Source organism: Rhinolophus sinicus, linkage group LG07, assembly GCF_036562045.2.
Source record: "Rhinolophus sinicus isolate RSC01 linkage group LG07, ASM3656204v1, whole genome shotgun sequence".
NCBI classification, from domain to species: Eukaryota; Metazoa; Chordata; class Mammalia; order Chiroptera; family Rhinolophidae; genus Rhinolophus; species Rhinolophus sinicus.
This window is the reverse complement of record NC_133757.1, coordinates 105,269,154-105,282,109: the sequence shown is the minus strand read 5'-3', so window position 1 is coordinate 105,282,109 and position 12,956 is coordinate 105,269,154. Positions and strand designations below refer to the sequence as shown.

General features: G+C 44.5%; 1 long non-coding RNA gene across 1 annotated transcript in view; it reads right to left on the bottom strand.

Moving 5' to 3' along the window:
• Positions 1-2,104, bottom strand: part of LOC141572740 (uncharacterized) — a 182,998-nt gene extending 180,894 nt beyond the window's left edge. Inside the window, exon 1 of the long non-coding RNA XR_012498189.1 lies at positions 1,995-2,104. This is a non-coding gene — a long non-coding RNA (uncharacterized LOC141572740). The remainder of the gene's footprint in view (positions 1-1,994) is intronic.
• Between the last annotated feature and the right edge of the window lie 10,852 nt (positions 2,105-12,956).

Below are 12,956 nucleotides of genomic sequence, written 5' to 3'. Positions count from 1 at the left end.
TGAATGGTCTAAGTCTCATCTGCTCCAAAGGAACTGGTCCTACGGGGTTCTGATTTTTACCCCAGTGGTTCTTTAGGTGGCAACGTCTGTGGTCACAGTCACCACTCCCTCTTCCCCCTCCCAAGCAGCAGTTCCCGTTAAGCTGTTCCCTTTGCTTATTTTGCTCCAGGAAGCTGACTTTTCTTTCAGCCTCACTTAAAACTTCTCAAGCCCTCCTGACGTGCTGCCTCTGAAAGATGCAGCCGCATATAAAACAGTCATTGGGTCTGTGTGTGCTCCACGCATGGGGTATTGTAGACACAGGAATCGTGTCAGTGTAGACAGAAGCTGCTCACACACTGGCCAGACATGACAGCATTCCAGATCGGCCTGTCAAGAGCCAGAGTCCCCATGGGGCAGAGGCCCCAGGGCTCCTCCACACAAGCCTGGAACTCGCCCTGTTGCCAGATGCAGTGTCACTGACGCCTCAGGCATTCTCCTGCCTCTCAGCGTACAACAGTACACTTGGAATAAAATCTGGGTGAAAGCAAAGGTCATATGTCCCAGGAAAACTTCTGCAGAAGCATTCTGCTGCCCCTTTGGAGTCCAAAAGCAGGCTTGACTGCAGTGGCCTGGGTGAAGGGCTGTCTCACCCTTAGACTCGTGTTCCAGGAAGGAACTCTGCTCTTTACGCCTGGACAAATCCACCTTCTCTTGTTTGAATGGCTTACTTATTATGTTTACTGTCAGTCTCCCCCCTTCCATTAGAATATAAGCTCTATGAGGATGGAGATTTTTGTCTATTTTACCTACTGATATAATCCCAATGCCTAGAACTCACGGCACCTAACACACTGTTGGTGCTCCATAAATATTAGTTCAATAGAAGAAACGTTATCTGTTATAGTCATTAACATGGTTACATAACCTCAAAGAGCCTTGTTGTTTTGCCTTTGCATGGGTCTTCCACCCTTTCTACCTTTTTGAACCTATCATTTTAACTTTTTTTTTTTTTTTTACTGGCGTGGTGGTATTTGTTTACTATGCAAGGGGCTTAGCAAATAGTTTTTAATAACATAGTTTCTGTACAATGTCCCTTCCAGATAATCAGGAGTTCAGGGCTCTATTCAACAGTGTCTTTGGGGCCTGGACTAGAGGTTGCGGACAATTTTTTATGGCAGGGTCTTCCAGAGTGTCACCGTCATAAGCCAGAGTTAGACTGGCAAGAGCTGACTTGTCATGTCCAAGTGACCAAGAAGAGAAGGCCTACAAAGGAGCAAAGCTAAAGAACCAGGAGCTACAGTGAGCTGGTTGACAGGGAGGAGGGGCCAGAGGCAGAGGGACCGTGGACGGTCCTGGGGTCCTGGGGACCGCAGGAAGGGGTGTGGCCTGAGAGCTAAGTCAGAGTACAGCCTGGATAGAATAGTTACCTTCCCGAGAAATATTTGAGTGTAGCATTGGTTTGCCTTGGAATCTATTCAAAGAGGGAGAAGTTACTGCCAAATGGACCCCATAATGAGGCTGTTTTTTTTTAATCAATAATGTAGTGGGGTGGGGGAAGGAGGGCTGGAGCACGAGGCACTTGTGGAAGGGGAGGTTTCACTGTCACCACGAAACAGCTCATCTCGCTGCAGACTAAAAGGATCGCGTTGGAACACGGCCAGGGCAGCCGCAGCTTAGAGCTTTGAAGTCGACCCTTCTTAGGTTTTCTCCATTTTCCTCCTTTTTAAAAAACATTTTGTGTTTTTGTTTTTTGTTCATGTGTATTCGTGCATTGGTGGGGTTGTGTTCCCCCCTTGGTGTATTTTCCTTTTGATTTCCTTTATTTTTGAAGTCAATTTCCCTTTGAAAATCCCGGCTTGCCTGGCGTGTATGAAAGGGAACAAGAGAAAAGGCCTGTGGCTTTGCCAGTGTTTGACACAGGAAGACAGGTCCTCTGGGGCGAGACGTGGTGATGACAGGACCTCCCCCAGGGAGTCAGTCCCCAAGGATGGAAAACATCAGGCTGTACTCACACAACAACTTCCTTCCCTCGGGAAATCCTTCTGCAGGGCCTCCATCTGCCCCAAACTTGGAGAGCTTCTGTGTCCTTCCAAGAATGCAGACAGTTCCCTGGGACCAAGCCCTGTTTCAAAATATAGGTTTTATTATTACTCAGATATGGTAGAACCAACAGATCAGTAAATAACTGCCATTGAAAAGACATTTTGTTCTACTTAGACATCCCAAGAGGAGGGGCATGCTTCACTATGTGGGGGGGGGGGGGGCACACAGAAAAGCACCAGGGTTAGTCACCAGGCAGAAGGAGACAGGGAAACTGTGGCAAGAGTCTTTATTGTGGTTTCCAAGGGAAAGAATCCAGGAGGCAGGGTAAGCAGGCATAGGATTGGTTAGTTTGAATAATTTCAGCAAGCTTGGGGGCACTGGGGCTGTCCCTAGTTGCCTGGTACCTGGCCCTGGTGTATTAGGACATATGGAGTGTGGAGTGGCCTGGAGTGTGACAGCCTGATACAGAAGGTGGTTAGGGTTATGGGCTCCGGACTGGTTGGTTTGTATAGGGAAGGTACGCTTGCAGGCTACCTGAGTTGTTTGCTATCTGTGGGAATTAACTAGCCTTAGGAAGGGCAGTCTTTCTGGTTCAACATGGCCCCAAGATATAAAAGCATCAAAAATACAGCATAAAAAGACATGCGTAGCTTTTCTCAGTGGTAGTATCATAGCCATTGAGGTTTATCCAAGGTGCGATGTTTGCTAATTAAAAAGACATGATTCATACAATCTAGGGGGCAGCTTAGTGCAGGGAAAGAGCACACGGGCCTTGGAGTCAGGAGCCAATAACATGGCATTTAACCCCTTACCCTTTTTCCTGAATAAAGAAGCAGCTATAGATCAAAACCCTCTGAATCACAAATATTTGATTATCTTAATCTAAGCCAAATCAATGACCAGCCAAACTGACCTGAGAAAGAAGAGGATGAGGAAAGGGAAGGCAGGTGGAAAACCAGAGGAACCCATCCTTGCATCACACTGGATGGGCTGGAGGACACAAGAGATGGACAGAAAATCAGAATTTAGGTAATTGAGGAAAAAACAAAATAAGGAATAAAGTGTAATGTTGTTGAGGTGAGGTACCTCAGGAGCCAAGTCGCCCACACCAGTCCCTTCCAATCCTCCTCTTCTACGTAACCTGCCAGGCCAAGCCCAGGCGAAAAGGTGGGAGGAGACAGAAAGGAAGAGACAGTAGCAAGAATCGTTGTACAGGAAAAACCCAAAGTGCTTGGAAGCTAATTGGGCTGATTCTCACTAAAGTGATAGTCACTTAATATATATATATATATATTTCCTTCCAGAAGTACTTTAATGTAAGAAGAAGACACCAAGAAAAAGAGAGAGATTATAAGAAAAAGTCAATGCCTATCCTAGCAGTATTTTCCAGTCCCAAGCACTGCTCCTTAAAAAAAAAAATAAGCTGGTGATTATATAACTGCTGCGTACTTTCTTTCTTGGAGGTTCACCAATGAACATTAGCACCTCAACAGCTCAGAGAAGACTTGGGGTAAGAGAACCTGTTTAACCTTGTTTAACCCAGTGTTTTCCAAATGATTTCATCATGAAACACTTTCTTTTCCCCAAGTAGAAACTATTACCATCCTACGTTCTATATCTTGGACTAAAGCAATGTATCTTCAATGGTGAGATGTTAGGTACCTTCAAATAAACAAGGAGCATCATCTCCGTCTGGGTAACCCCACACATACACATTCACCGGCCCAGGCAGAGCTACTGCATAGATTCAGGATCCAGAAAGAGAGTCAAATCTGGTGCAAAGCAGCATGAAACATTAGGGAGGTACCAACTGCTCAGGCTGAGGTTAAAACTTGAAGTCCAAGGACAGCAAGTGGATATAGGGGGCAGGAATGGGACACAGGAACCAAGACCATGAGATACATATTGACAGTTTGCTCACAGTCTGAAGTGGGTTTTGTTGTGCCAGTCCCATGGGCAGCGTCCCTGGCCTGGAGGTGCCTTAAAAACCCTACAGGGCCTTGAAGATGGGTGCCCCCCAAGGAGAACCATAAATGCCAGCCTCATATATAATCACATACGTGGTTAGATGCCCATAGTCACCAAGAATAGTAATATTGAACTGAGTAATGACTGTGCTAGCATCACTGTTCATAAATAAGAGACTGTTGTACTAACTCCAATCATACAGAAAATTAAGCTCCCAGAGACCAGGGGAGCTGACTTGGTCACATGGGCCAGGGCCACACTTTTAATTACAGTAAGAGACAATCTCATGGATGAAATGAGCCTGTGTGGACCCAGTCACCCTACCAGATTTGCAAGGGAAGAGGAATTATCTAACTGGCCAGTAGAAATCGTCTCCAATGCAGAACTGGGGTAGCGCAGGGCAGACAGGATGAGAAAATGAGCGATCCTGTACGTGCACAGTGATCACAATTACAGAGAAAGCGTATGACTGAGTGAAAGATTTTCCCTTCAGAGGGACTAACTTTATTGAATGCTCACCCTGTGACAAGCGCTGTGCTAAGCACTTCACCCAGATGATCTTTTTTTTTTTAAAATTAAAGTTTATTGGGGTGACAATTGTTAGTAAAGTTACATAGATTTCAGGTGTACAATTCTGTATTACATCATCTATATCTCACATTGTGTGTTCACCACCCAGAGTCAGTTCTCTTTCCATCACCATAAACTAGGCCCTGTTTACCCTCTTCTAGAGCCCCTCGCCCCCCTTACCCTCTGGTAACCCATAAACTATTGTCTATGTCTATGAGTTTTTGTTCCTTCATTTGTTTGTCTTGTTCTTTTGTTGGTTTTGGTTTTATATACCACATTATCAACTGAATGGGAGAAGAATTTTGCAAACAGCACCTCTGATGAAGGGCTAATATCCAAAATATACAAGGGACTCATACAACTCAACAATAAAAAAAAAAAAACAATTGAAAAAATGGGCAGAGGACCTGAAGAGGCATTTCTCCAAAGAGGACATACAAATGGCAAATAGACATATGAAAAAATGCTCAACGTCACTAATCATCAGAGAAATGCAAATCAAAACCACAATGAGATATCACCTCACCCCAGTCAGAATGGCTATCATCAACAAGACAAATAGTAACAAGTGTTGGAGAGGCTGTGGAGAAAAAGGAACCCTCATACACTGTTGGTGGGAATGCAGATTGGTGCAGCCGCTACGGAAGGCAGTGTGGAGGTTCCTCAAAAAGTTACGAATAGAATTGTCCTATGACCCAGCAATCCCTCTCTTGGGTATCTACCCAAAAAATCTGAAAACATTTATACATAAAGACACGTGTGCTCCAATATTCATTGCAGCTTTATCTATGGTGGCCAAGACATGGAAACAACCAAAATATCCTTCGATAGATGAATGGATAAAGAAGTTGTGGTATATATACACAATGGAATACTATTCAGCGGTAAGAAAAGATGATATAGGAACATTTGTGACAACATGGATGGATCTTGAGAGTATAATGCTAAGCGAAATAAGTCAGACAGAAAAAGCAGAGAACCCAGATTATTTTATTTAATCCTCACTGCAGCAACACGAAGCTCGGCAAGGTTAAGCAGTTTGGCCCAGATCAGGGGAGCTTTAAGGTGTGGGAAGATGCTTCTAATTCTGGCAGTCACTCTCCAGAGACCACATTCAAACACGGGGTTCTCTCCGTCTCATTAGGCGCATGGTCATACTCCTTCTCTCGGGACATTTGCCATGTCCTCAGGCAGCACCCTCTCCCAGGGACACTAACCCCTGTCTTTGCTGACAGTTATGCCCTAAACCATCACTTCCTGATGGGTCCACCACCCAGTGGGCTGTAAGTAGGCAGAGACTTGATCCCCCATCCTGAGGGACAGAACGGTGGGAGCTGCAGTAGCCGGACACCGGGGGCTGGTCGTCTTAGGTGCCAACTATAAAGCTACTGCCTCCCGGCTCCAAACCTCCCTCTGTCCTCTGCTCTGTGGTACTGATGCCAAGGAGCTACCAATATGTTTCTCTTTTACAGATGACTCCCTGGAAGGTTCTAACTCCATGGGGCTTGACAGGGAGGCTGGAAGGCAAGAGGCGGAAGAGAGGACTTGATCCTACCTGTTGGCTGGCTGTTGAGTCAGCGATGACCTAGTGTTGGCTCCTCGCCTCTGCAGCGGCAGGGGCTCTGGTTTCCAGCTTTTGTCCACTCTGCCAGAATGCACCTTACTGCCCCTCAGTAGAGCAGCAGCCAAGGCAATGCCCACCCCAGCAGCCGGGCTCCCTCGTCTGAGCTCCGTGGCTTCCAGCAGCCACTGGTCAGAGGAGCCAACCCTCCTCAGAGGACCGGTCCCGGCTCTCCAGGACCCTCTTTTGAGCTCCAGGCCTGATAATAAATACTCCTTTTTTCCCCATCCTAGAGGTGACAGTGACAATTTTTCCATCTGGTTACCTTCTCAGGTCTGTTTACCAATTCCCTGTATTCAACTCCCTCTGTTACAGTAACTAGAGCAGATTCTGATTTCCTGAACTGGACCCAATTCACATACCTGGTTACTGCGTGCCCTATAAACATTATTTTCCACGTGTGTCACGACAGTGAAAAGGTTTTGGAAGCACTGTTCCCACCCCCACCACAAGCCCAGGAAAAGCAGCCAGTCAACAATACAGAGTTCATTCACAGATACACATGCCCAAGAAAATAATTCCAAAATCAGAGTTGAAAGGGGTGCTCATGAGCTTTTAATTGCTCTAGACACATGCCCGTGACATCCTGGAACTGGACACGCAGACCAACCACGATTATCACGAACTCTGAGTCCACAGGCACTCCTGAATGGTAGAGGTGGCTTCTCTTTCCTGCTCCAAAGTTAAGCTATTATGACACAGGAAGTTGGAAGCTTAGACTTCTTTAAATATTAAAAGCAAAATGTGTGATTGCAGAGCCATATAAAGCTTATCATTTTCCATTAAACAATTCCCCAGTATTTATGGAGGGCCAGTAGATGAGTCCTTGCAAATGAGTGTGGAAGGTACCCTCTAGATATGCCTGCCTTTCTCTGTACAGCCTGGCTGGGCTTCCCGTGACTGCTCAATAGGCACTGTTCAGAATTTCCCATTGTGGGGCTATTTTTATCCTTCCCGGATGAATCAAAATGTGACCTACTGCACCACTGTTCAAATCCTTATTCTGGAAAGCCATTATTATTTATTTGATATCCTCCCAAAAAGTTTTATGGCTTGTTCCCACACCTCAAAATGAAATTTAAATGATCTCATCACGAAATACCTTATGCTGAATTGACAGAAGTATTAATAAATGACATCAGTGCGTGGAGAATTTACAAAACCAGCAACTTGGAAAGCGGCACTCCCCTGACTGGGATCCTTCTACAGGGAGGCACTGGGACGCCCTTAATACCAGGCTTGAGGCAGAAATGGCCAGTTCGGTGCAGAAAACCTGGAGACCAGCATTCCAGATGGTCTGATTAGAAATTAATCGTTCAGGGCAAAAGGTATCCTAAGTAAGAGCAACATAATAACAATACTTAGTAATTCCCCAGTACAGCTTGACATTCTCTGCTCATAGTAACCTATTGTTATGGGCTGAATTGTGTCCTGAAATCCCTACATTGAAGCCCTAACACCCAGGACCTCAAAATGTAACTGGATTTGGAAACAGGGGTTTTAAAGAGGTAATGAAGTTAAAAGGAGGTCTTTAGGGTGTGCCCTACTCCAATCTGACTGATGTCCTTATCAGAAGAGAGTAGGACATTAGGGGAAGCAGGGAGGGAGAAGGAAAGAGAGAGCGAGGTCAAGCCATCAGACTTGTACACACAGAGACAATCACGTGAGCATAGTGAGAAGGAGGCCATCACAAGTCACAGAGAGAGGTCTTCGTAAAAAACAATCATGCCTACGCTTTGGTCTCAGTCTTCTTGCCTCCAGAACTGTGAGAAAACAAATTGCTATTGTTTGAGCCACTCGGTCTGTAGTACTTTGTTACGGCAGCCCTAGCAAACTAATACACCCAGGAACTTTCAAAAGACTAACAAGAGGAACATTGACTCAGCTACAAACCTTCTCCCTATTTTTCAATTGGGTAAAAGCAGAGGCAGGAGAAGACTGGTGGACTTTGCGTGGGTCTCTCAATGCAGCCCTGCATGTAAACCCTCTTCCTTGCTGGCTGCCCACAACTCTGTCCTCCTGCCCAGGTGATTGGATAGGAAAACCAGTACTAAACAGATATTTCCAAAGAACAATCAACTCTAGATGGTCCATTATTAATGTGTAACAGAGCTTACACAGAAAATTAAAATACCCATATATTTCAAAACCCAATATTAGGCATTAATGTCAGCCTGCTCAAACACTTCAGACTTCATCAACTCCTGCTGTTTTCCTCTGAGAAAAGTCCTAGCAGTGTTATGAATTCATCTATTATCTTTAACTATTCATAAAATATGGGGGTTGGAAATGCCCACACTTCTCTTCGATAGAAACATTCGGAAGTTTATATGTATTCTTATGAGAGAAGTGGAACTTCTATATCCTTGACTTATTTTCGAATTGCAAATGTTAAATTAGCATTTGTAAGATGGCTCTAACATGCAAATTGGTTGCTGCAGTCTTTCAGGATCCTCTGTTTGAAAAAGAGGACAATATATTTTCCTAGGTAAACCAATTAGCACCTGCTAAAACATTATCTGAAAATTATAGTGTAGAAAGGATCTTACAGATCATCTAGTCGTATAGTTTTCTTTATATTTTCTTTTTAAGCAGCAGACTTCTCTTCTCAAAAACAACCTTTTTGCAGAAGTGTGATGTATAAAAGAGAGAAAAGCTGAGCTTCTCTGGTTGAAATGGGCATGGCAGGTCTTGAACCTTCCCCCCTCAGCCTCCTCCTTGCCTCTTGATTTTCCTGGGATCCTAGGACTCTCAGGGAAACACTATGAAAACCACAGACTCACTCCAACCCATCCATTTTACAGACTTGGAAACTGAGGACCAGATGGAAAACATTGCCATGGCCAAGGCTGAGCATTTGAGAATGACACCATCAGACCCAGAACCCAAGTCTCCTGATTCCTGGTCCATGAACTTTGCTTGCATCACATGGTATTGGTCATCCTGACTTTGTTTTCCTATTTGACAACCTGGGTCCCAGAACTGTTTCCATGTTTCAACCAGTTGCAGCTCTCACAGCCAGGACCACAACTGTGTGGCAAGACACACATGTCAGTATCAATTACACTAAGCAAATTTCTTAAATGCTCAGCGTCCGTAGGCAGATGTCCAGATATCAAGTCCCAAACCCTGAGGTTAAGGGTATTTGCCTGATGAAATATTCCTATACTCTAACTCAGTGGTTCTCTAACCTCTGTGCCTTTAGAATTATTTGGGGTGGGATGGAGGAGTTTTAAAATACAAATGCCAGAAATGCTGATTCAGTAGGTTGCGGTATGACCCCAGAATCTATATTTTCATAAAGATCCCAGGTGGCTCTGATGAAGTGGTCCCCAGACCCCATTCTGAGAAATATATGGTCCTCATTTTTCTTTGTCTTTAAAGCCTTCCTCAGATGACTAAAGTTTGTTCAAATTTTAAGAACCACAAACTTCTAAACAAATTTTCCGTCTTACAAGAGCATTATTCCTCCCTCCGCAGATTCAGTCCATTGCACGCCAGGCGGTGTCTTGCCCTCAATGGTGTCCTGGTGAATTCCTACCCAACTGGAAGACCAGTTCAGGTGGTCTCAGTGGGAGAAGCAACAGGAACAGATGTAAGGAACAAAATTCTGTTTTTCATGCAAATGCCTTCCATAGAAAATGAAACAAGCTATAAAGACATACAAAAAGGTATTGTGTGTAACAACAACAAAAATTATCTCTTCAGGGATAGTTCATCCAAACGTGAAAGTAGCACTTGCTTTCGAAGGTCATGTGCTCAAATAGGATAGAGGTCGGTGTAAGGAGCTGGGAAGGCAGGTAAAGGTTAAGAATCCAGGGTTCAGATCAGATCTTGCACTGAGAAATGGCTGCATTGAGCTGTGCCAAAACCAGATGTTTTCACTGGTAATTATTGCTATGATAATCCATGTAAGTAGGAATAAAATAGGGCATGATTGTTTACTGATGCCTGTTTCCCCAGACATGCAGAGAAATGGGAAGAGAAATCTCAGAGGTGTTACTCTTGGCTAAACGAAATCATTTTCTCAATTAACCAGGAATAAACACAGCGACAACATAATTTGCTTTTCTATTATACAATAGTTGCAAACAGACTTCTGACACCTCCTTGCATGGGAAAGTCAAGGTGGGGACGGGCTACCCAGGAACTGAAAACATCTTGAGTTTGGTTTCCATCTGAAAAGACACAGTCCTTAGAAACCTACTCACGTTGTCAGCCTCGGTATGAGACGTCCAAATGCTATTCTTTGTTTTTCGTCTCTGTACTGAACCCATTCCAAGGCCAAGAGATTGTGGGTTGAATTGTGGTAAGATGAAAGCTGCTTCTGAACACTTAGGGGAGAAGCTCGCAGGGACATGGGAAAGCAGAGTGCCTGTCTGAGACCGGCAGACAGGAGACAGGAAGGCTGGGTACGTTTATGTGAATCCTTAATATAAACTAGGAATTGATGGTGGTCGATGAGCATTCTCGTGATCATGGCAAAGCACACCCTCAGTCACAGTGTCTGGTGGAGCCCAGGAGGAGGGCACAGTGCCATAGGACACCCTCACACACATCTCCGAGGGAAAACTATTTGTAACTGTCAAATTTACACGAGATCAGCCAGAAATTATGCAACATAAACCACGGTGCAAAGAATAAGCTACAGCCATGTTTCTTCAGTACTAGGGCAGAAACTGATATTTTTCCTTTAAAGATGATTACTAAAAAGAGAAACTATGAACACTTTTCTCCAAATAAAATTTCTATTTATTACGTTGAATAAGAATCCCTTTTTCCACCCCATAGTTGTATCTCTTTGATGCCCTCTCTCATTTTCTGCTACCACGGCCTCTTCCTTGATATTACACAGAATTTCTGGAAGAGGCTGAACAGGAGACATTAGCATCTCCAGATTACAAGATGTGACCCTGTCCCAACATGTAAATTCGTGTTCAGGACCAAGGACAGTGGCCCACGAGGCTGGCCGCCACTGCTCCTGTCTCCTTCCTCTCCCCACCCAACCCCCCACATGTTAGTCACATCACACTCCTGAGCAGAGGAATTTAGACCCCATGGTTCAGCTTGGAATCCTACATAGGGTTGAATTACCACATAAGAAAAGGAGCTTTTTCTACTGAAGTCCCTTTTTTATCAGACTACAAACACATCCAAGTTCAGGGAAGGCAGCTGTAAAATTCCAAGTGCTTGCTTACCACCCCTTGGGTAAGTCTCCCCTGCTGACTTAGTTCCGAAGATGGTAGTCGCAGATATGGGCTGGGGGTGGCTGAGTACCTTTGTTTGAACCCCGGAGCCACAATGGCTGCCGCGTGCTCCCCTTGGTCCTCATCCCACTGCTGAGTCACCTCTGCCTCGCCTCAGCGTCTCTCCAAGATTATCATGTCCTTTTAGAGATCCTCAGTCTGAGGCTCACGGACCCAACACACAACCCCACTGGCCAAGTCGGGGCCCACCAATGTCTTGGGAGTTACAGAGTCAACCTTCAAGAAGCCCTAAGTGGCAGGAAACTTGCTTCTTTTTGCACCTTTTCCAGTAAGGTCAGAGCACAGGCATCTCCTGGGATAATGTGCTTTGGCAAGATAGAACGGAATGTAAAGAGGATATAAATATCCTACGATTTTGTTAAATACCTTTATTTATAGAGATGAAAGTTAGGAAGCAGGATTAATTGCTACAATGTGAAGAAAGTAGAAATTAATTAAAAATGAGCATTTCAGCATGCAATCAAAGGGCTGGGGCTCCCTTTGAAAGTAACCTTCACAAACAGAAAGAGGTCACATAGTAGAGAGAGATCATTCTTTTCCTGATCTAGCCAGTCTCTCTCTCTCTCTCTCTCTCTCTCTCTCTCTCTCTCTCTCTCTCTCTCTCTCTCTCTCTCTCTCTCTCTCTCTCTCTCTCTCTCTCTCTCACACACACACACACAACTTAGAATACTGAGGTCAGAGGAGAAAGATAAAAAATAGCAGACCTTAGCTAACCCCCTCTTACTACATCCATTTTCTCCATTTCAAGGATGAAAGGAAATATGAGGGAATTCAAGTGGGTCTACAACCTATGTCAAAACTACCAAGGCATCCAGGTACCAAGGGTCACGTTCTGAATCTTGACAGGATTAGACAAAGCCAGAAGCAAACAGTCACTGCCCAGTAGCATGCAAACGAGAGTGGCACTTTTGGAGGTGCTAAGGGAAGGAACAAACAGTCATGGCAGCCCAGGGAGCTACACCAGCTGGCTGGGTACAGCCTTACACCTGAACTTGTCCAGGATTACCATGTGCTCTTTTCAAAGGCTCCCAGTGAAGAACAGAGCATTTATTATGCACCTTTGACACCCAGGTTATAGTAATAAATAAGAATGGAGATAATAGGAAAGGAGCCAGTTAGGGACAACTGCATAGCAGGATCTTTTTATTTGTATTTTAATAAAGAAAACGTTAATTTGAATAACAAAGCTAAAAGCATTTCTACAAACAAAGCTATTTTAATCACCAGCAATAAAACCTGACCCATTACTTTTTGCCACTGCAAAATTCTCCTCTGTGACAACACCTAATTGCTCTTAAACTTACTTCTCTGTATTCACAGGCAACTTTAGTCACTGCCCCCCTTGAGTCTGTTCTGTTGGACAAATAATTTAGTCTCTTGGGTTGAGAATCAGTGACTCATTTTCCTCCAAAACAGAAAATAGCCCTCATATTTTTCTTATCCTCTTCCCCCAAATCTTTCATACATCCTACACCTCTCTCTCTCTCTCTCTCTCTCTCTCTCTC